The sequence below is a fragment of the Trachypithecus francoisi genome, unplaced genomic scaffold, assembly GCF_009764315.1.
Source record: "Trachypithecus francoisi isolate TF-2019V2 unplaced genomic scaffold, Tfra_2.0 Lachesis_group11, whole genome shotgun sequence".
Taxonomy (NCBI): domain Eukaryota; kingdom Metazoa; phylum Chordata; class Mammalia; order Primates; family Cercopithecidae; genus Trachypithecus; species Trachypithecus francoisi.
Window position 1 is genome coordinate 106,816,247 of NW_022681456.1, and position 23,139 is coordinate 106,839,385.

The 23,139-nt window shown below is 40.3% G+C and overlaps 1 protein-coding gene across 3 annotated transcripts in view; it reads left to right on the forward strand.

Annotated features, from left to right (window-relative positions):
• The first annotated feature begins 608 nt into the window (after positions 1-608).
• SOX5 (SRY-box transcription factor 5) overlaps positions 609-23,139 on the forward strand; it is a 1,052,575-nt gene continuing 1,030,044 nt past the window's right edge. For 2 of the 3 annotated variants that reach the window (XM_033222676.1, XM_033222677.1), the window contains exon 1: positions 610-958. The gene's annotated coding sequence lies outside the window, so the exon portion shown is untranslated. Of the gene's footprint in view, positions 959-23,139 lie in introns of all 3 variants that reach the window. The other variant, XM_033222675.1, reaches the window with a different exon arrangement.

The following is a 23,139-nucleotide window of genomic DNA, read 5'->3' on the forward strand; positions in this document are numbered from 1 at the left end:
CCAGCCTCGGCGCCCAGCAACCCGTGGCTCGCCTCCCGGAAAGGTTCCACGGACCCCGCAGCCCCCTGCGCGCGCCCTCCTTGCCGGCCCGACCGCTTGACCACTGGGCTGGGGGGCCGGGAGGGGCCAGGTCCTGGGCGCAGGGCAGCGGCTGAGGCTCAGGCGCCGGGAAGAAGTTGACAAAGGGACTTGACTAAACATGAATGCGTATTTATAGATGCGAGCTCCATCGAGATCTAGAGATATCCCGCTCTCCCTGGCTCCTTCCACTCCTGCCATTTCATTTTTATCGCACCTTTAAGTGGAGGGCAGATTAAAAAAAAAAAAAAATTCCTGCACGGTGTGGGTAATCGCCGCGTTATTTACAATCTAGTTACTCTGCAGCAGACGGGGAAGAAAACTCTGGGGCTCCTTCCCTTCGGATGGATAGAGAGGGCGGCCGGGCGGCGAGCTGCAGGAAGGAGGTCAGGGTGGGCTTGCAGGAGCTCGGGGGCGACCTGGAGGGAGCGGGAGCCCGCGGCGCCGCCCCCGCGCCCGCCCCCGCCCCCGCCGCACCCCCCGGGGCGGGCGCCGGGCCTCGGTGACCGCCGGCTGGTGCGCTGCCCTCGCCTCCCCCATTGTTCCTACTGTCTTTTTGCCTTTTGTTATTTGCACTCGCATTGTGTTGTTTGTCTCTGAAGCCGCCTCATGACCAGCAAAGGGATTTCACCTCGTCCTTGAGAGCAACACGGGGAGCGCGAGCGAGCGGGCGAGCGAGAGACGGGGGGAGAGAGAGGGACACGCGCGCGCACACACACACACACCGGCACACACGCACACACACAGACACACACACACACACAGAGTGAAAAAGGCGAGCCACCAAAACCCATCTCCAGTCTCCTCCCGGGGGCCCCCAGCCCGCCTGTGTGCCACTTTGCATCCCACGCCGGAGGAGGCATTAACGAGACCGGGTAAGGTGCGTGAATCGCTGCGTTTTAACTTTGTTGTTCGTCCCGATGTTGTTGTGGGCAGACCTCCAAGGCGCAGAGCTCCCCTCTGCCGCTCGCCGGGCCCGCCACTCAGCACTCGTTCCCGGCTCCAGCTGGAGAGCCGCGGAGGAGGGAGGGGGCCGCCGCCGGAGTTTCCTCAAGTACAGAGGGAGGGGGACTGGGCTGGGGGTGACGGAGAGGTGGGAGGCGGCCCGAGGCGCGGAGTGGCCCTGTCATCCCCGGGGGCGGCTGGCCGGGGGACCCTGGAGCGCGGGCTTGGACCCCGACCCGGAGACGGGATAACTTTCTATTTTTGTTGGGAAGCCTGCGTACTGTTGCTGGTATTGTTTTGTAAGTGGTGGCGGTGGAGGTGGTTGATGCGAGAGGAGGGCAGGAGTGCGGGGAGAACCCTGGGCTGTGCTGGGCATCGCGGCGAACGTCCAGGGCCAGACCCCAAAAGTTGGACAAAGCCCCTTAGCCCTTCTAGGATATCAGAGCGACCCCCGGCCCACCCCCAACCTTAGTCACCCCCACCCCCCGACTCTTTCATCTTTTTGTTTCGCTTTCTGCAATCCTTCTCCCTACCATTCCTCCTCCCTCCCGCCCGGAATTTCGGAAACAAGTCTCATCCTTCAGGATTCTAGGGATTTCAGAGACCGGAAGCTTTAATTTTAATTGCAGCTACTTTTTTCCCCCTCCTCACTCAGTGTACAAAGTGAAGACCACTCACGTGTTGTGTCACTTTAAGCGCGGGTTTGGGAAATCTCGCTTGCACTTTGGGGCTACAGCAATAAGAAGCAATGAAAAGAGGTTATACGAGTTGAAATCAAATTGGATTTGGAAATGTTTGCGTTGGAGAGCAGCAGTTTGTTGAGTATTGATCGGATGCACACGAAGCACTGTTTACATATTTTAGTAGTCATTTTCCCTACACTTTGCAAAGCGACTATATTAATAAATAGATTGACCCTGGTGAATATCTGAAGACGTTGGTTTCTGTGACTAAATTCAGAATGTGATGAATGTGAATTCATTTTAATGTGTTCCCTTCTCAGCTAAAGCAGGTCAAGACGAGAAATCCTGTGAATATGCAGAACCCCACACTCGGTGCCAGGCAGTCCAGGCACTCTGGGTGGCAGTCAACTGTACTTTCTTACAAAAGTTTAGGGATTTGCTGGAACCCAGTTGAGATCCTCACATACCCAGATAGCCAGAGGAGTTTGTCAAGAAAGGCATAAGGAGATGTCCCCAGGGACTGCCTTCTGGCTCAGCACAGTTCTTTAGCCAAGGGCAGGACGGAGTGGGATTTGGGGCAGTGAGTGTGGGAATCTGCAAAGGGACCAGACAGTGATTTGTTTCCTTGCTTTTCATAAATAATGGCCCCCAGTATCCTGAAAACACACACACACACACACAAACAGGCCAATGGAGTAGGCACGTGGGTGATTTTTAGGCGATGGACATTTCCATCAGAAAAACCAGAGGAGAATTTTTGATCAGGATTACGGGAGTGAGGCTCGATGGCCAAGAGTGATTAGGTTAAGGGCCAGATGGCTTTAAAGTATACGGAAATGTTTTTCAAGTTTGACTTTTATAGCATTTAAAAGGAGGACGATTTCTTAGAGCCTTTACAGAACTGCTAAATTTTGATCTGTCTAATTTTAAAGGAATTCAGCTGTATGAGAATTGCTGTTAGCTCAGATAGGGAAGGAATCTGGTTTCAAATGCAGATACATGGAACAAAGTTTCTAGGGGTGCTTCTTCCTGATTTAAATATAGCTCCCAGGCAGAAGCCTAGATAAATTCAGCCACAATGATTTAAAATCATAAGTACTTACAGTGGAAGTTCTTTTAGGCACTGTGCAGAGTTCTCCTGCAAATTATGCCATCAACTGTTTATTCCTCAGAACTATACAAGATAAAAATCATAAGCATCACTTAAAACTGATGCAATACAGCCTTAAATCCTTAAACTGCTAGGGATTGCTTTTGTTTGCCTAAAAGGTAGATCTTTCATCACATGAGTTGTTTAAAAACATTTAATTGTGGGGGTGGGAAGGGATGTGCATAATTATTTAGTTGTTTGTGTTAATTACATAGTAGCATACTTGCTTGAAATTCTTTCTTTTTTTCCCCCCTTTCTTTCCAGTGGTCTCTCTTCTAAGAACCTTGTTCCTGAAGAATCAACAGTTTTTTGTTTGCTGTGGTTTTTAAAAAATTCATTTTGTAGCCTTTTTGAATGGGTAGTATTGATCCAATCTGACACAGACTTGCAAGTGTAAACTCTTAATACAGGAAAAACTTCAATTCTTAATATGGAAACCTTGTATTAGTTTTGTTGTTGAACTTAAACAGTTCTGGTTGAATGGGATGTTGTATACAGAATTCAAAACTCCAAAACCTCTTTGGTAAATAACTAGGCATTTGAGGTCCAATGGCTAATTCAAATTAACTTAGTTCTATACATGTAAGTGCACATCCTGTTTAGACTGACACGTGGTTTGGTAAAAGAAAAAAAAATACACTTAGAAAGATGCTATCTGTGGAGTATATAAATAGTAAATAGCAAAAGAGTGAAGTTTATACTCAGGTATGTTGGCATGTTTTTGGTTGTCCTCAGTGGGGGTGAGTTATGAGTGATAAGGAGAATTTAAATTTCTAAATTTTCCCTTTCCAGTTAAAGGAATGCAGCAAGTTTAAAATTTGATATAGTGCTTACAGGATGTACTGCCTTCTTAAAAAGCTCTGTTCTTTTCCTGAGTGATAAGTAATCGTTGATTTGAGGGTATGTTCAGATTATATAAAAAAGTAAAACTTACAGGACAAAATTTATGTTTCCTAATCTCCTAAAATACACTGGATTTCAAATAACGGAGAGTTCTAATGTTGAACACTGTTTAGATTTCCAGCAGCTACACTTGTTGGATATAGTTGATTGGCATAACCTGGATGACTCACCCAATATCCAATCAACTTCACTGGTAGAGAATGCTGTAATCAGAGTTTTGAGAGTAACCTGGAAACTTATTTGTCTAGGCCTGAAGTCAAATGCATTCCCTCACGCACTGGTCAAAAATTTTTAGTCTGAGAAATGAAGATTTATTTTAAAGGCGAAGAAAGTGGTTGGCTGTTTCAAATAAACTATATCCTGAACTTAGATTTGTAGATAGTTAATGAAGTAAAAGTCCAATTTTGTTCCAAACATTGTTTTAAAACACTCATTTGTAAATTGTCTACATTTGGTTTTCATATGTTAATGATTTAGGATCTGAAACTTATTTCAGAAAGGCATTTTGGTTTATCTTAAAAAACACCACACAAAACTGTCTAAGCAACTCTGTAAATAAACTGTTCCAAATGCCTCAATTTGATGAATGAATTAAAGAATTATGGTTCTTAATCCAATTATGATCAGTCTGGTTATTCCATTTCCCATTTGGGGAAGCTTGGGGAGTTGGAATAGTAAATGATTCTCAAATGTGAGTGGGGTTTTTGTTGTTTACTTTGTGTGTGTGATGTAACGTAAATAATCACTTATACCTAATATTTATGAGAGGGATTTCCGATGTGGAGAAGTAATTTCATGATCTTAAATTAACCAAGAGTTCATTTGCATGAAAAGTTGACGTTAATAAAAGAGTAAAGTGAGGTTTTTAAATATATGAAGCAAAGATTTAACATTTTTCTTAAATATAATGAATTTTGATATTTAAGAGGGGACACATGGGGTGCTTAAGGCTCAGTAGAAGGGCTGACAATCAGGCACTTTTAGTTTGCTTTAGCAGGGCCATATGGGGACATTTCTGTAGGACTATTTAATAAATTTTACCAAATTCAATTTCCTTGTCTTTAAAATTGAGCCAGGGTCAAAGGTAGGCTAACTTTAGTTAGGGGAATTTTGGAGGTTTGTTTCCTCCAAAGACCTGCTCCTTTAGCTGCCTACATGGGATTTTTGAATGCTTTCCCAGTGAGGATCCTGACCTTCAGGATGGGCCCTTGACAGTCCATTTTGCCTTGATGGACCCTTCTGAATTCCTGCCCCATTTGCCCCATTGAACCTCTGGCTCATAAGCTAACTATTTTAAAGTTGTTATTCATTCATTATGATTTAGTTCTCAAACTAGATGATATTACTGTTATTTTTGCAGTGTATTATGATCATCTAATTCCATAGAGATGAACTTGTGGCAATTGCAGGTATCAAGGAAAGCTGCCAGGAGCAAATATTTATATGCATGAGGACTTTTTCAATACGACTCAAATCATACCTTATAGGCAGCTAATGATTTCACTTGCAGTTAAGGATGACATTCAGTAGGGGCTGCATATGGACACAATTAGGAAACATTTGAATACATGTAAATAACCATTAAATAACCATCCTTAAAAATTGAGCCATAAAAATGTATCTTGGGGAGTACTAGTGATGGTGGCATTGAATTCTACAAGTGTAAGTCTATTCATTTTCTATTTCTTAAAGTTCATTATAAGTAAAAACAAAACACCCCAAAACAAAGACCTGATTGTATCTCTGATGCTCAGCTACATGTCATTCAACTACTCTACAGTTTTATGATATACTGTGTACACAGAGTAAAAATAATGCAGTAGTCACAGGGATGAGCGGACTTTAGTTTGATATCCAGTTTGTATTCTCTGGTGGCTTAAGGCATTTTTTCTTACTTCAACACCAATTAAACTGTTGGAAGTGAGGGAATTCAGGAAGGAACCAGGAAAGGAGAAAGGTATCTCATTTGGAATTTTTCAGTGTAGGTCTGTGATTTATCCAAAATTTTATTTAGAGATCTGAACTTACAGGGTTCTATCTCCTTTTCTTAACTCTTTTTTTTTTTTTTTTTTTTTTTTGAGACAGAGTCTTGCTCTGTCACCAGGCTGGAGTGCAGTGGAACAGTGTTGGCTCACTGCAACCTCCGCCTCCTGGATTCAAGGGATTCTTGTGCCTCAGCCTTCAGAGTAGCTGGGATTGCATGCATGTGCCGCCATACACAGCTAATTTTTGTATTTTTAGTAGAGACGGGATTTCACCTGTTGGTCAGGATGGTCTTGATCTCCTGACCTGGTGATCCACCTCTTCGGCCTCCCAAAGTGCTGGGATTAGAGGCGTGAGCCGCTGCGTCCAGCCTTCTTAACCTCTTAAACTGCAAATTATGATGCCCTTTCTTATAGGGATATTGCTTGGATTATGCTAGACACTATGTGTGAAATGTCTAGCATAGTGTCTGTCATGAACTATGTGCTCAATAAATGTTAGCTACACTCAGCTCTCTCTCCCAGTCAAGTCTAGGTTCTGATCATTAATAACGGTTGAAGCTTCATTTTGTACTTACTTTGAACTTATTTGAGTCTCAAAAGAAAAAAAGTATCACTTTCTTGAGGCTAAGATCAACACTTTAAAACAGTGATTCAGTGAACATCTGTATATGATCTCTGACAATGTGATTTTATTAAGATGCTGTATTTGGTGCAAGTGTGAATTCTATCTTTTATTCATTTAAGTGCTTTTTCAGTAATTCACATTTATACCCTACATAATAGATAAGGATAAATAAAAACTTTAGGACCTAATTCTGTAGATTTCTCCTCTTGCTATCTTTTTGATTTCCTATTAGCAAATATGAACTAGTGAAAATTTATTGATATTTAATCCTTTGATAGTCATTCACCTCTGCATTATATTAAGTTATAGGACTGTGGATAAAGTGAGAAAGTCCATGTGGATAAAGAAATCCATCTGATTTTTCAGTGTTTTCCTCTCTGGAGTCAACAGTACTTCAAAGAGAAACTTGTAGGTTGGTTTGTTTATTTAAATTGGGTGCAAGGAGAAAGGCACCATAAACATACCATTGCCTGGTTTGAAGAGGTGATGTAAAGCAACATGGAGAAATTAGTGGTTATTTTCTCTTCCCAAGGAAACAGAATTTGTCTATAAGTACAACAGAGCAAAGATAAAGGAAAGGCTTCTTAAAACAGCAAATAAATGTATTTTTTTGCATTAATTGGATTTCCTTAAGAAGCAGATGCCAAGATGGGATTAGATGTGTAAGAAGTTTTTTAGGGGAGAGGGGGAGAGGGCAGGACAAGGCCAGGAGAGCCTTTTGACCATGAGACAAGTTTGACACTTACGCAAGGAGAGGGGCAAGGAAAGAAGATTGAGTAGGAAGAAGTTTTACTATAGTGCAGTCTATGAAAGGTTTGGGTAGGCAAATAAGAGTCAGCCATTGGAAGAGTCATCTATCTTGAAAGAATGGCCTGTGTCAGCATTCCTCACTGTCAGTCATTGGCTGGGAGCAGCTACAGGAAGCATGGCCTCTGTGCCTAAGTGGTGCTAGAGCTATAGGGGAAGCAGTTGGGGAAGTAAGTCAATTACACTTTCAAAACAGGAGATCTGAGTAGTGTAGCTGTGGTTTGGCAGTATAGCCCAGTTTAGTAGTACTTCACTTGCTTTAGACAGGTGAACTCACTTTCTCTCTCTCTCTCTCTCTCTCTCTCTCTCTCTCTCTCTTTCTGTCTCTCTCTCATACACACATACACCCACACTCACACACAGGAGACCTGGCAATTGCTTTGAGGTCTCTTTGAGTTTTGAGTTTCTTTGAGCTTTGTTTTCCTCAATTGCAAAATGAGTGTAATGGTGGTATCACCTCACTAATTGGGATTAAATTAGGTTATATAAGATCATCTCTAAGTCCATAGTACTGTTTGTGGCATGGAGGAAATGCCCGGTGTATTTTGCACTCTTTTCAGTGTACTCACAAAATGCATCTGAAAGGTATAGATGAATTTTATCAGGTGATTGTAAATATATTTAAATAATGGACATTTCATATAATTGGAAGGCATTGTTTGTGCAAGCAAACATCTTTAATGTTTGTCATTTAAAAATAGCTTGGTTCATTTATCTTCCATTAATCTTTATTTTTTATCAGAGTATAAACTGTACACTAGCTATACCAACTGACCTTGACCATCTTCAGGTAATTTGCCCTATAGCGTGAGACAGAACTCTGTTCATTTCCTTACCTCTCTAGGCTTTCTATTCAGTTGAGTAGCAACGCACTGGAAGTCTGCATTTTATCTTGAGCCTCAAACACCTTGCAAGTCTTTGCTCCCCTGTGTTACTGTTCCTAAACCAACTTGCAGCACCACAAAGCACTGAACTCAAGTGGCCCTCAGCGCGAGCTCCTGCTGTGATGAGTCACAGAGCCACCAGCACTTTGTTGCCTTAGATTTGATCACTGCCATGAGCAGTCCTTCGATTGTCAGCTAAGAGCCCCTTCAGGGAGTTGTCCCTTAATAGAAAGTCTCTTTTCTTCCCTCCTGTTGTAACTTTAAATTAAAAGAAACTGTAGAGAAGCTGGTGGCATTGCAATAGTTCATTCTTCTACCCACTGGGAGAACAACATCTGAGAAAAGACGTTATTGGACTGAGAATTGAGTTGTTGCTATTTTTTTGGGCCAGAGTCGGGGGGAGGCGGTTGTGGTGGAGGATGAAGACCACGGCATTTAGACTCAGTTAGACTGGTAATCAGGATTGTGATTGAGAGCAACACTTTTGTGTATGCAAGGAAACATTCTTTTTGGATACAAGAAGACACTCACTTTAGCCTGTGAGTTTCAGTAGGATTGCTAGGACCCCTAATATTTTGACCCAGATTTTTAGGTGGTTCTGTGTGTTGTACTGTGGGAAACTGGCACTGGGACAACTTTGGAATCCAAGGAGGATGGGAGGCAGGAAAAGAGAGCTAATTTTTGACACATTCCTCAGACGAGGGACTCCTCTAGGGAATCTGTGCCCAGGATAAGGACTGCTTACTGTGAAGCTTTTGGCATAATGTTTTCCTGAAGAGTGAGCACGGGTTGCTTCAATGTCTCTACTTAAAAAGGCTGACAAACTTACATTTGTGAGAGGAAAAGAAAAAGATGTTCATACTCTTGACGGTGTGTTTCCTAGATGGTACCTCTCACTAGACTTCGGATTTCATCCTCCATTGTGGCAGGTTTATACCTTCCGTAGTTGCCGGCTCATCCCCATTCTGGTTAGGAACTATGGCAAAATCCGATGTCTGCCTAGATGTACTGGCGTAATTCAGGACCACTAAGAGCTGACGTTGTTTGATGTGTACTATCAGGAGTAGACTGCAGCTCGCATGCAAGTTCTTGTGTTGCTTAGTATTCCTCTGCACCACTGGCAATCTTTCATATGTGTCTGGCAGAATCATTCTCATCAGTGTACTCTTGCACTGGGAACTGCTTTTGAAGACATGCATACTATTTCTTATAATTCTATCTTGAATTTTCTTACTTCACTCTCAGCCTCATCTCCACGTACCTTCTCTGTTAACCAAATAGGAGTGTCTTTTCCACATCCAACCAGGAAATAAAGCGATAATTTTCATGCACAGGAGACAAACAGATAGAGATCTATCAGCACGTAAAGAAATTTCACAGGACCCCTATTTATTTTTAGAGACTTCCTGGGGCCACCCAGAAGCTCTTCTCTTCCTGTCTCCTTTTACCTATCACTCCTTGCTGTGCTTTTCTTAACCTTTCTCTTACCACAGATTCACTATTCTCATGGACCACTGTCCACTCTGCCTTGTGTCAGACTCACTGCATGAAATGAAAGGTTTTCGAAATACTCTGCTGCCTGATTTGAAAGGGGTAACCATAGGGTGACATAAAAAATTTCCAATTAGAAGGTAAGCTCCCTGAGGGCATTGAATTGTAGTCCTAGCAGAATCACAATGCCTGAAACAGAGCAGCAACCGCATACATGATTGCTGAGTGAGCATAGTTTGCAAGATGAGTTTCATATGGAGGCAAGGCAGCCCTGCACGATGGGGAAGTAAGAAAACGAACAGCTCTTGAGTGTTTACTGTATTCCGGGAGGTGTTTTAGATGCCGTACATGGATAATCTCGTTTAACCCTCCCAGCCCTCCTATCAGATGGATATTAGCACCTTTTCACAGATGAACAACAGACTCCAATGGTCAAGTGACTTGCCCATCTTCCTCAGCTCTAGTGAGCGGGATAGTCTTTGCCTGAATTTCAGTCTATTTGATTCTGCCACTTTAATTCTCTTCCATCACAAGGTGTTGGTGTGGTATTCCTCTCTGTACAATGGGAGCACTAACAATACCTGCCTATCGCATGAGATAACAATACCTGCCTATCACATGAGACAGGAGGAAGAGATGAGAAATAGTTATTGAAAGCCATGTCTGTGCTGTAAAGTAATCTCTTTCTTGCTTTTTTCTTTTTTCTTTTTGAGACGAGGTCTCACTCTGTCACCCAGGTTGGAGTGCAGTGGTGCAATCATGGCTCACTGCAGCCTCGACTGCCCGAGCTCAAGTGATCCTCCCACCTCGGCCTCCTGAGTAGGTGGGACCACAGGCATGCACCAGCATGCCCAGTTAATTTGCTTTAAATTTTGTGTAGAGATGAAGTTCGTTTTAAATGTGTAGAGATGGGGTTTCATCATGTTGCCCAGGCTTGTCTTGAACTCCCGAGCTCGAGTGATCTGCCTGCCTTGGCCTCCCAAAGTGTTGGGATTACAGGCATGAGCCACTATACCCAGCCTATAAAGCGATTTTTAAATGTTGCTTATTATCAAATATTCACTAATCCGCACATTCATCAAAAAATATTCATTGAACACACAGCTGCATGTTGCTTATACTTAAGAGGAAATATTTTATGACTTTAAGCAGAGATTCTGAATACATAAAAATTGACATCAAAGGAAATTACAGAACAGTGTTTCTCAAAGGTGATCATCCAGTTAGCCAGTTGAAAACCACTTGGGATATTTGTTTAAAAAAGGGCTTTCTGGGTCTCATCCCAGACACATAGAACCTGAATCTCTGTGGGTGTAGCCCTGTAACCCTGCGTTTTTAACAAGCATGACTGGTGATTCTTTTGCACATGAAAGTTTGAGAACCAGTGATAAAAAACTTCATTGATCTAGTTTGGTAGTAAGTTATATATACACGGCATATGGAATTTAAGTAAGAGGCTCACAGAATAGTGGTAGTGCCAAGATAAAGCACAACTGATTGTTGGACTGCTAGAAAGACTTTTTTTTGATAATGTGGTTTTAGGAGTTCTAAAATAAAATTTAAAGAGCCTTTAGTTATTTGAGTGTATAAAACATTATCATGCTTCAAGTCAAGAGTGAGGGGACCTGACATAAGGAATCTAGGGGTTGGAGAGTGGGGAAGGGGGCCCTGGGGCCAGTTATATGTATTCTAGCCTTGGAAATAACTTTTTAACAGGCCAGACTGAAGGAGACTAAGTAGATGGAAGACAAGAGGTTGATCTATTTATCCAGCCCTGTATCCCAAATAAGACAATGTCTGGGACATAGTGGGTGCCTAAAGATGTTTGTTTAATAAATGAATAAAAACACACAGAAGGAGAGAGCAGCATGTAGAAAACAGACTAGGATAGTTTGATTATGATTACTGTGGCTAGAGAAGGCGAGAAAGAGTAGGCTGAAAAGGAGTCCTGGTGAGATAAGATGAGGATAGGGTTTTAATTAGGCTAATATGGTCCTTACAGGAAAGTGCCTTTTATACAAACAAATAAACAATGAAAAACACTAAGCCAAGGTTTGTAGGGGATGAAAACATGAGTCCACTGTGTCTATTATCTTGGGATAACAGTTACTACACGAGGATAGGGACTTTGTCTATTTGTTCTCCATGTGATCTGTTTTGTTCTCCGTATGATCGTAGCACTCAACAAATATCTATTGAACAAATGACAGAGCTTCCATGTGGACAGGGGAAAAAAAGCATTTACATTATACAAAAATATCTTGTAAAGAGAGAAGCTAGATCTTTACAAATGCTAGCCAATAGACTGGTGATCGTGAAAATAATAAATCTTCATAAAACTGCACATTCTTAGACAATCTATTTAACTTTCAGTAAGGTCTCCATCTGATTGTCTGTCACCAAGCATTGCTTTATGGACAATTCTACTTTCATTTTACTGTTATGAAAATCCACCAGGGTGCCCAGCACAGTGTCTTGATAATATTAGCTATTTAATAAGTATTTGATGAATAATTCAATGAATGAATGAAGAGTATTGGCTTGAGGCTGGGGGAAGATGGGAACTTGAAAGCAGCCTAAGAAGAGAGTTGCCCTCATTCACTTAGAATTCCCAGAGTGACATGCGATCCAGAGATCTTGAAGCAGGCATATTTCCCATACAGGTCAAGGCCTGGTTATTGGAATCTTGAGGGGAAGGATGTTTGCTAAGATAATGACTGCAAAAGTGGGTTCAGCATTGTTGGAAGAGGCAGCTACTCATTCGATCTGGAAAATATATTCGGGGGGAGGGAAGGTAAAAAGTAACTCTAAACCCAACCAGAGTTTTAGTAGAAAAATGGCTCTAATTCAAGCAGTGTAATGTTAACATCAATGCGTGTCTCATGGCTCAAGTCCCGCATACTGCTTTGGAAATAAAAGGAGATTGTGTAAAGAATTAGCAATACAAGGCATTTTTAAGTGCTTTATTGCAGAGGCCTGTGATACTCTGTGAAATCTATGCAGCCTCTTTCTTCCTGCTGTGCTTAATTTCAGAATCTGATGCTATTACCTATCCTTGGAGGAAAAAAAAATAATCATTCTCTGTTAACTCTTAAAAATCAAGTTTAACTTTGCACTTATTTTCACCATAATCTTTCCGACATTTCTTCGGAAGAGAGAAGTGGTGTATTTAGCCATGGAGTTTAGTATCTAGGATTGCTTCTAGGGGGCAGGGTTAAAATAAGAGGGCAAGTTGGAAATAAATGTTGCAGGCAAAAGTTTAGAAACGGCTCAATCTGTTTGCAGGATGAGGTCTCTAAAAGGGTCAGCAGAGATTGTATTTGGCATGAGTCCAGAGCAGAAGCCAGAAAGGTAAATGGGTTATAAGGAAGATCCAGCAGAAGCCAGGACAGGAGTTAACAACATAGGTGACTATCTTCTTATGACATGAAGACCCGTCCACCAAAAGTCGTTTCCTCCCTGCCATACCATCGTGGCGCCCCTGCTCCTGTCTCACAAAGCACAGTTGACACTGATGTTGATTGATAAGCTATTGTTGCTAGACATTGTACTAAGCAGTTTATTTGTATTGAATTTTCCTAATAACTCTGACATAGGTACAGATGCTGTCCCATTATACAGTCAAGGAAACTGAGCTTGCTCAAAGTAACATAGCTAGCAAGTGGCACAGCTGAGACTTGAACCCAGAGTGGGCTGATTCCGAAGTCTGGGCTCTTGCTCATTGTAACACAGAAAAATATATTTTAAGTCCTGTTAAGTCATCCCTCAAAATGATGCTTGCATTTTCCCCTTTCTTCTATACTCACCTCTCTCACCCTGAATCATTGCAAAGTTCCCCAAACTAGTGTCTTTCCCTACAGTCTGCTCTGTGTACCACTATTAGGCCAATCCTCCTGACATGCTATTAATATTTAGAAATATTTCTCAAACATTCAGAGTGCCTGGGTACCACACATGGATGCAACTAAGATTCTTAAGCCTGGTTTTTAAGGGCTTCTTCAATGTCTCCAACTCTGTCTTTTCAGGCTCATGTTTGAGACCTTCCTTTCAAGAATATTTGCTTGTGATCTCGTTCAAGCAGAACAGAGCTTTTCAGATGACTCCCAAACTATCTGCAACATGTCAGCTCTATTAACTCTTCTCCGAATGTTCATACAGAAGCTATGCCAGTGCACAAAAGTCGCTTCTGACACCTGGCCGTGTCTGACTCATGGATTTCTTCCAGGATTGCCCTTACTATCTGCTTTAAACTTCCTCATCAATTGACCTTCCTTGGCGCCCAATCCACTTTGCTCTCTGTTTTTGCTTTCTCTTTTTGTTTTGTTTCTTCATTCATTCAGTACTCAATAAATATTTATGGAGTGCCTACTATGAGCCAGACACCATGTTAACTGCTAGAGATTTAGTGGTGTGTGGAACAGGCACACACTGTGCACACAAGGAATTAGAGTCTATTAGGGAAGATCAACTTTAATCAAATAATTATCAGCATTTATGATTGCAAATTGTTGAACTGTATTTCACAGAAGATTATACAGCATATAAGAGAAGTTTCTGATATATTTGAGGGAGGAGCAGTTAGAAGATGCTTACATGAAGATGTCACATTTTAAAGATAGCTAATGAGGTAATGAGGACAGGAGAAAAAATTATTTCAAGGTGGAAGGAATAGCATGTGCAAGGTTTCCAAAGAGGGAGGGAAAAGAGTGTGTTCTTAGAATTAGAAGGGCAGCGTGGCTGAAGCAGAGTGGAAGGGAAGTAGATGGAGATGAGGTTGTAGAGAGAGATTGGGATTAGATCATTAGGCCTTCACAGCTATGTCACAGAGTTGAGTCTTCATAATAAGGGTGATGAAGAACCCTTTGAGGTTTCTCAAGAGGACAATGAAATTTGTGCCTACAGCCTGCAGATGACATTTAAGAGAGGCAGGAATGAACGGATTTGGGTCAGCTAGAAAGGAGGCTATCGAAATGATTCACATAAGAGAAACATGGTGACTTGGACTATAGCAGTAGTGTTAGACAGGAAGGCAAGAGAAAGGATTTCAGAAACAAACATGCTGTTCAGATGCTTTGCACCACCCTCCATCTCCATTCCACTAACCTCTTGGGATACTCGCTCTGCTCATCTCCCAGTGTTTCCATGTTTCTCAGCTTTAAAAAGTAGATGCTTAAATCCATACTTCTAGTTCCCGGGGACTCTGCTGGTGGGGAGAAATTTGACACATAACATATAGTGCCTCGTGTCTATGTATACATATTTGCCTTCACCTCTTTATGTCTTCCTTTATAATCAGCACTTCTCCTTCATATAGATATTCTAAAATCCTGCCCATCCCTTAATTTCCAAATTAAACTTTATTCTTTCACAGCATTCTCACCAAATATACTAGCTGAATGTCTCTCACTCTGATCTTATGACACTTATATCTGTAACTGTTTTTATGGCTTTCAGCATCTATTGTAGCACACTGCAATCATGTTGTGAGCATGTCTTATCTCCTGAGAGATATTGTGAGTGTGTGGCAAGGGACATTGATGCTGTAGCTCAATATTAACACTGCTATTTTGGATTTTCCTTTCTAGCTGGGCTATTTACTTAAGCCCTCTGAGTCTGATTCCTCGTCTGCAGAATGGGTATAATTATATTTACTTTGTAAAGCCGTTATTAGGAATTAATGATAGAATTAATAATACTTAAAATAATCTTAATTATTAATAATACTTAAAATAATCTTAAGTATTAAGAATGATACTTAAAATAATCTCTGGCGCATAATGAATCCCAGCATACAATAACAGTTTATAGTTATAAACTTTTTTCTTTGAAGTCAGAACCCTGTATCTTATTGCTACTTCTCTCTTCTTGTAGCTCAGTGAATATTCGTTGAATTCAGATTTGAATTTAAGTCTCATTTCTGCCAGGGAATACGAACACTGTATAAATAGATTTTGATACTTGTCTGTAAGAACTTCAAGTTGATAGGGGACCTCGTAACAGAAACTGGTTATTTGTTATTGTGATAAGTATAGTGATAGAACAATAACCCCAGATAGGCTGTTTTGAGAGCACCGAAGAGAGGTTGGAGAAGGTGCTCTAAGATAATTTATGCCTGAGCTGAGTATTTTATTCATCAGTTAGGTACCTGTTAAAATAATAGGTGCACATAATATAAAACCCAAGGCTATGTAATAAAATAGCATTTTTGTCCGATTGACAAGTATACCCACTCCATTTCTACTGCTTTCAGTTCTGTGTTTCTAAATAAAATGTTTATTCCTTGTTTTCGTTGATTAAAAAAATGTTAGATATCAGTTGATGTCTCACTATTTGGCTCTCTTATACTATACTCCTCCTACCCCTACTTTCTAAAACCACACATTGTTTTTTCTCCTGTTGTTCCAATATAATTTTGTTGTTGTTGTTAAATCAGTTTAGTAACAGTTACTTTGACTATGTAAATATGTGTGTCTTCCTGTGCATATTATATACTGATTACTTTGACTTTTTAAATACAACTTATTTTGTTTCCTGAAGTTAATAATGGCCTATGTCCAAACCTTCCAAAGTTTTACTGGAAGTACTCAATGTTTACTGGAATTCATGAGCCATGGTTTACCGGGTATGTGGCATATCCAGGGCGGGCCCTGGGGGAAGTCAGCCCTAGTGCAAGGACCATTTTATTACTGGGAGAATTTACAATTGTTTGGCCCGGTGCGCTGGCTCACGCCTGTAATCCCAGCACTTTGGGAGGCCAAGGCGGGCGGATCACGAGGTCAGGAGATCGAGACTCATCCTGGCTAACACGGTGAAACCCTGTCTCTACTCAAAATACAAAATATTAGCCGGGTGTGGTGGCGGGCGCCTGTAGTCCCAGCCACTTGGGAGTCTGAGGCAGGAGAATGGCGTGAAGCTGGGAGGCGGAGCTTGCAGTGAGCTGAGATCATGCCACCGCACTCCAGCGTGGGTGACAGAGCGAGACTCTGTCTCAAAAAAAAAAAAAAAAAAATTTACAGTTGTTGGATCCAGGTGATAAAAGGCTCACCAACTTTTTGTCAGTTATATTTCTTAGATTTTCTGCAGACAGAACACCCACTTATTCTCTGCCCTTGGACATTCTGCTCCCACCAACCTGTCCTTGCTAAGGCTGTGAGTTCAGCTAAGCAAGGCAAGGGGTGGTGCTCTGAGAGAGTGGTAGGGTATTCCAAGAAGATGGGACAACCTGAGTGGAAAGGCACAGCAGTGAGAGAGAGCATGTTGTGTTCATGGAATTACAGATAGTTTGGTGTAGGTAGAGCATAGAGTACAGGGCAGGACTAGCTGAGATGAGGCTGTGATGGTGGGCAGGAGTCAGATCAAGGTGATCTTTTTATTACAGACTCATACGCACTAGATTCTGTCGTGTAGGCCATGGGGAAACTCATACTGTTAAGTAACGTGGTCTGCTTTGCTTGTGAACGTATGACAGAGTAAGCAAAAAGTGGAAAACTAGTTCCTGAAGTCAGCAGTTAAAATGCTGTCTTTGCATATTCAGTGACGTATTAATATTTTAGGGGTACTCCATCAGGCACATTGTTAGAGCACACATTCCCAAGAATTCACGCATATGCAGAGAAACGCACAGACATTCATAGTTTATGTACATGTGTTGCTACTCTAGTTAATATTCAGGGCCCCATAAACACTGAAAGCAAGGTCCGGGTTAAATGATGGTGCCTCTAACAGTCACGCCAGAGTTTCCTGGAGACCTACTCTGACATGTAGATTTGCATGCAGTGAGTTTCTGGGAGGATTCTCAGGGCCACCACCTGCGAGGGGTGAGGGAAAAGGACGGACAGGAGGAGACGTTGGCTGTGACGCAGGTGAGATTTCAGCTCGCCCATGGGGAGCTCTGGAACTGGATGCCTGTTCAGAGATGTTCTGAACGGAGACCCGGAGCCAGGCCTTTATAACTGAACACCGAGGTGGGGTGTGGGCCATCCCTGTGGAGGGTCCACAACTCTAAGCTAGGGCTTTTCTTGGAAAGGGACTGAGCTGGGAGCTTCCAGGAGCCAATACTCCTGGCAGCTGGGAGAACAAATGCCGCTGGGCAGCACACCACAGCCTCCACTACAAACAACCTTTCTGATAACTTCTCTATTTTTTAGAATTCTCAGATTTTTCTTAAAATGCGGATGCCAAAGAGCTAGCAATTGGCCCATGAGATGCAGTTCTGCCATTTTCCTGGGTTCACTTATGTTTGCATTATTAGCATTACTTGAAAATCTGTCATTTGTTTTTGAGAAGGAAATCTTTTTAAACCCCTTGTCCATTTTCTAAGGGTTAATTTAGCTAAAAATTAGACAATGCAATCCATAATCCATTTCCTTAAGCACATGAAAACTGTTATGTGTGACAAAATGGTGAAACGAGACAGTAGAGCGTTAACATTAACGTCTTCCTGTTGTGAAAATGAGGGCCCCCATGGCAATCTATTAGTAATTAGATGAACAAATACAACCTTGTAGATCATCTTGAATTTCTGGCTTTGGAGAAAATTTCTTTATGGAATGAAACCAAGGCAACATTTTAATTGGAGGTAGGACAGCTTGTTGGACCTAGACATATGGTGGTGGTGATGGGGTCCCTTTGTGTGCTGAATATAGTGTTGCTCAGTACGTGGACAAGAGGTAATCAGCCAGAAAGTGTAGTCCTAGGTTTTTTTCAGGTTCCCAGGTGGGCATCTGAGTCAGGGCTCTCCTAATTTTTCTGATCATGTATATAAACCATCAATAAAAAATTTATTACTCTATTGACAGTAAGCACACAGAAAGGGGATTAGATAAAGAGGAAATAAAGAATACCTATACAATCAGAAATGTAATTAGAAGCTGTAATATTTTCTTCAAAATGCCAGTGGGCTTTTTCTTCTTTTTTGCACCCGCTTCAAATACTAGTGAACTAGATTTCTAAAGTATAAGTTATGTACCAAATGGGGACAAAGTGCGTTGGAGACAGAATTTGGCAATTTAATGGGTTTGACCTATGCAGCTGTTTAAATGAGGTAGTATGAGCTCCAAGTATTAAAAAGTGAACTGAAGAAAAATTAGGCTTTAGAATAGAATTGGGATGCTTTAAATTTTTTTTTTTTTTTAAATCATGGAGGGAATGTGTGTGTGTATGTATGTGAGTGTATATCTGTGTGTGTGTTTGCACTAGCCAGGGTCATAATGACTTAGCATTTCTTCCTGTTTAGCCATTCCCCACAATTAACTAAAAGGTTGGGGCCACACTGACACCATTACCCTTCTGTATATCTGGCACTAATTTATGACCCATATCCTGCCTTATATCCTAGAATGCTTTTGAATGTTCTTCCATTGTTTTATTTTCAGATTTATCAATGTACAGATCAGTTAAATGCAATAATGAAAAGATATCTTTATTAGTGTCATCTCAGCAATAGAAAAACTGAAAAGACAATACCTTCCATAGATATAATAAGTTCTTACCCATCTTTTTGGAATTTTAAATATTTATAAGCATTTTTCTGGTAAAACTCAGACTAGTTTATAAGAATTATCCTAGAGTCATCTTGTGCCTGAACTTAAGATAGCTTCCTTATTAAAGTCTTTTATTTTGCTAATAAAAATCCATTTCAATTATGTTCTCTTTTTTTATATTTAACAGTACCTGCTCACAAGATATTGGTTGCTTTAAATTTCTTGGAAGAAAGGCGATAAATACATTTCAGGTAGCATTACTATTAGTTTTCATTTTAGATAAAATTAAAAGGTAGCTGCATTTGGAACCAGTATATAGATGTCTTAATAAGGATATGGTAATCATGGCTCAGTCCCTAAGGAAACCTAATCACATAATCTTAAATATAGTTCATAAGTTAAAAGGCAGAACCTTATTATGCTAGTGTGCTATTTTTAAAATAATAAAATTAAGATTCTTTAAAAATATATGTACAAATGATCTTTCCATTATTGAGTGTAGACTGTCCCTCAAAAGATTATGACTTGAAATGTTCAAGTGACTCCATCTTTACTTGTTAATTTCTTTATAACTATTTGCATTAGCATATTGATTTTTAGAAACTTTGTTTGAGCCAGGGTCTCACTCTGTCACCCAGGCTGGAGTACAGTGGCATAATCTCAGTTCACTGCAAACTCTGCCTCCTGGGTTCAAGTGATTCTCCAACCTCAGCCTCCTGAGTAGCTGGGACCACACACGTGTACCACCATGCCTGGCTAACTTCTGCATTTTTTGGTAGAGATGGAGTTTCACCGTGTTGACCAGCCTGGTCTGGAACTCCTGATCTCAAGTGATCCTCCTGCCTCAGCCTCCCGAAGTGCTTGGATTACAGGTGTGAGCCTCTGTGACCAGTCCCATATTGATCTTCATAGTAATTTAAAATTAACAACGTTGTATTTGATTAATCTTAACTTCTTATTCATTCATTCAAACATTTTTTATTGAAAGTCCATTTTTGGTTACATATGAATTGAGTAAGGGGGTTACAATGGTGAGCAGCAGAGATGTGGTTCCCTGCCCTCATGGAGCTTCCAGTCTAATGAGGAAGATGGAGGTGAGTCAGCTGACCATACCAATAGACTAGAGAGATGCTCTCTTCTCCAATGTTGTTGTGAGTGGTAGGTGAACTGTTTATTCTTTTAAAAATCACAAACACATAGAATCTTAAAGAAATGCTATTTACATTAAACATTTTAGTATTTTTAACATGTGTGCTTTACTAATTTACCAATGTTTCATTGTTCATCAGTGTTTATCAATTTCCCAGTTAATTGGCATAGAGCTCAGAACTTAAGTATGGGTCTCCTGAGTGACGACTCATTATCTTCTTGGGTAAGCCACACCCAAAATACATATTGAATGCTTCTTCGTTTTGATTTATTAAAAATGGCAGAAGACTTTGATGGCATTTGGCAAGCAATCTAAGTGCAGAATTTGCTAGCTTAAAAAATTTTTCATCCCAATATTATGAAGTTGACACCTAATATAGTGGTTTGTATAAACAATTTGCCTTTACTCTTTACAAAGCATTCAATTTGGTGTCAATAAAACATTCGTTTTTGCCCTTATATTTCCCTAATTATGTCATATTTAGTTAATTTTCATGATTACAATCACAAATGACATAAACAGACTTGGGATGAAGCAGACAAAGTGGTGAGAACAGGATTGTGTGGGTTACTAGAGGAGTCTTTTTGCTATTAGGGTGCCACGTAGGCCTATCGTATGTTTTGCAGAAGAAATGGAGCACATTAGTTTCTCGGGTGACTTGGGGAATGTAGGTTGGCTAAGAACGTTGTACTATAAATATGTACAGTGATAAGTGCTATCGAGTGTATTATCAAGGAAAAGTATAGGCAGGTATAAGGAGATATAGAGTAGCCAGATTTATTCTAAAAGTCCCAGAATGCTTTCATGAGGAAGAGCCATTTGGGCTACAGTATGAAAAGCACTTAAGGGCCAACTAGGTGGAGAAGTTGTGGGTGAGTAAGGATAGAGAACAGCAGGTACAAATCTCTGCAATGGGCTAAAGCTTGGATTGTTAAGGGACCAAGACAGCAGTGTGGCCAGGGTACAGAAAAGAAGGGCCAAGGCTGTGAAGGATGAGGTTACAGGAGGCAGGGGTCATATCTCATAGAGTCTTGTAGGTCCTCTTAAGCCTTTTTGTTTTTAATCATAAAAGCATTGGAGAGTTATTAAAAGATTCAGAATTGTGATTTAAAAAGATTGTTCTGGCTGTTGTTTGGAAAAAAGAATGAAGGGACATCAGGTAGTGATCCAAGTAGCCTAAGTAAGAAATGTTGTCCTTATTCTGAAAACTCTTCATTGCACTGTTTTTCGTGGCCTGCTACATGACTAAATGGGTCTTTGAAATACTTGAGGAAAAGCAGAGCCTAAATTTATCGTAGTTTAAATCTTATCACCTAGGAAGACCTGGAACAGAATTTTCTATACTATACTCTTACTTACCATCTTCTCCTTTTACATTTGTATTTATGTTCACTGTTTCAGCACATTATGTTCTCAAAACAATAGGGGAAAAAAAGAAAAGTCATTCTTTTACGCTTGTACCATGCTATTGACTTTCTCTGAAAGGACAACAAGTGTGTTTATTTTATCCATGTGAGTCTAAAAATTAACCATGAAGCATCCTTCTTTACTTCTAAACTATGTGTAACAAAGAAATGCTTTATTGCAATTTCATCAATAATTCAAATGCAACTTAAAGGAAAGTAGGGCAGCTAAGGAAAAAAAGCACACTTGTTCCATAATTGAGTCAATTAAATAGTATTGAGTCCCATTGTCATAGTCATATTGATGAAACAACTTTTATAACTACAAAAGGTCTAATAAGAAATAAAACCTTAGAATTATGATGCAACGTCATGGACATTTCTTAGTTTTTTGTTTTTTGTTTTTTTCTATTGTAAAATACAAATAATGAAAGCAACCTTTTACCAAAGTGCAATAATAAAGGAGCAGCTTTTGAAAGGTGCTCTCATCAGGATATTAGTAGTTTTCAAGGCTGTGCAGTAATAACCCAAACTATTTTGGAACTGTGCATACATTAGTGTTCTGGTGCAGCATGATACAATAATGTGTGAAAAAGTATAAGATCGCACCTTGTTTAAATTTGCAGTTTTTGTGCATAATCCCACAGTGAGCTCTTGCAAGATTTTGACTATTTGTAGGAGAAAAAAGTTTATAGAAGCCTACAGATTGGGGCTTGTTGTAAACATCTGACAATGAAAATAAGGTTTTAAAACAATTGCATGCCATATGTTTTGAAAGATTAAAAGGTTATGTTAAGTTTATATTTTATATAATATTTTGCAATTCAACTTACTGTTAGTTTCACCCAGTGGAAGCTTCAGAATACACATACATAGCCATCTAAAGGAAAAATGTAGATTTGCTCTATTTAATATTTGCGGGGTATGATTGAAAAGTACAGAGTTTGATTTTTGAAAACAATGATTGCACTATAATTTATGCATTCATATTAATGTTGTTTTCAAAATTGTCACCCAGAGAAGCAAAACCCCTTTTCCAATGATGCCATTGTTCGAAACATTTTGGAAAAACTTCCTCTCTTGAAATTGTCTTTTGAATCATTTGCAAGCCTGACTAAAACATCCATCTCATTACTTTCTAATCGCATTTTATACCAAGATTCATCATCCTTTTTTTTATTCACCAGAATTGGCTATAAATGTCTCTCTGAAATGATGAAAATGGCTAAAATTGACTTTCAAATTATGAAATTTGTCACCATTGAGGATATTTAGAAGTATGTGTGCTTGCATGTGTGTGCACAGACTTAGAAAACAGTTTCAGATGGAGAGAAAGATACTGTGAATAAGTATCTTTGAGTGAGTTGTGTTCTAAGGTGACCATTAATATGGTAAAATACATTTGAACTTAGATGACAAGGTATGTTTGTTTAAAAAAGTCACATTATCTTTTAAAATGTACATTTTTTTTACAGCGTATACAAAGAAAAATGCGAATACATCTTTTGGAGTGCAAGACCAAATACCTTACATAATTAGCAGTATATTTTATT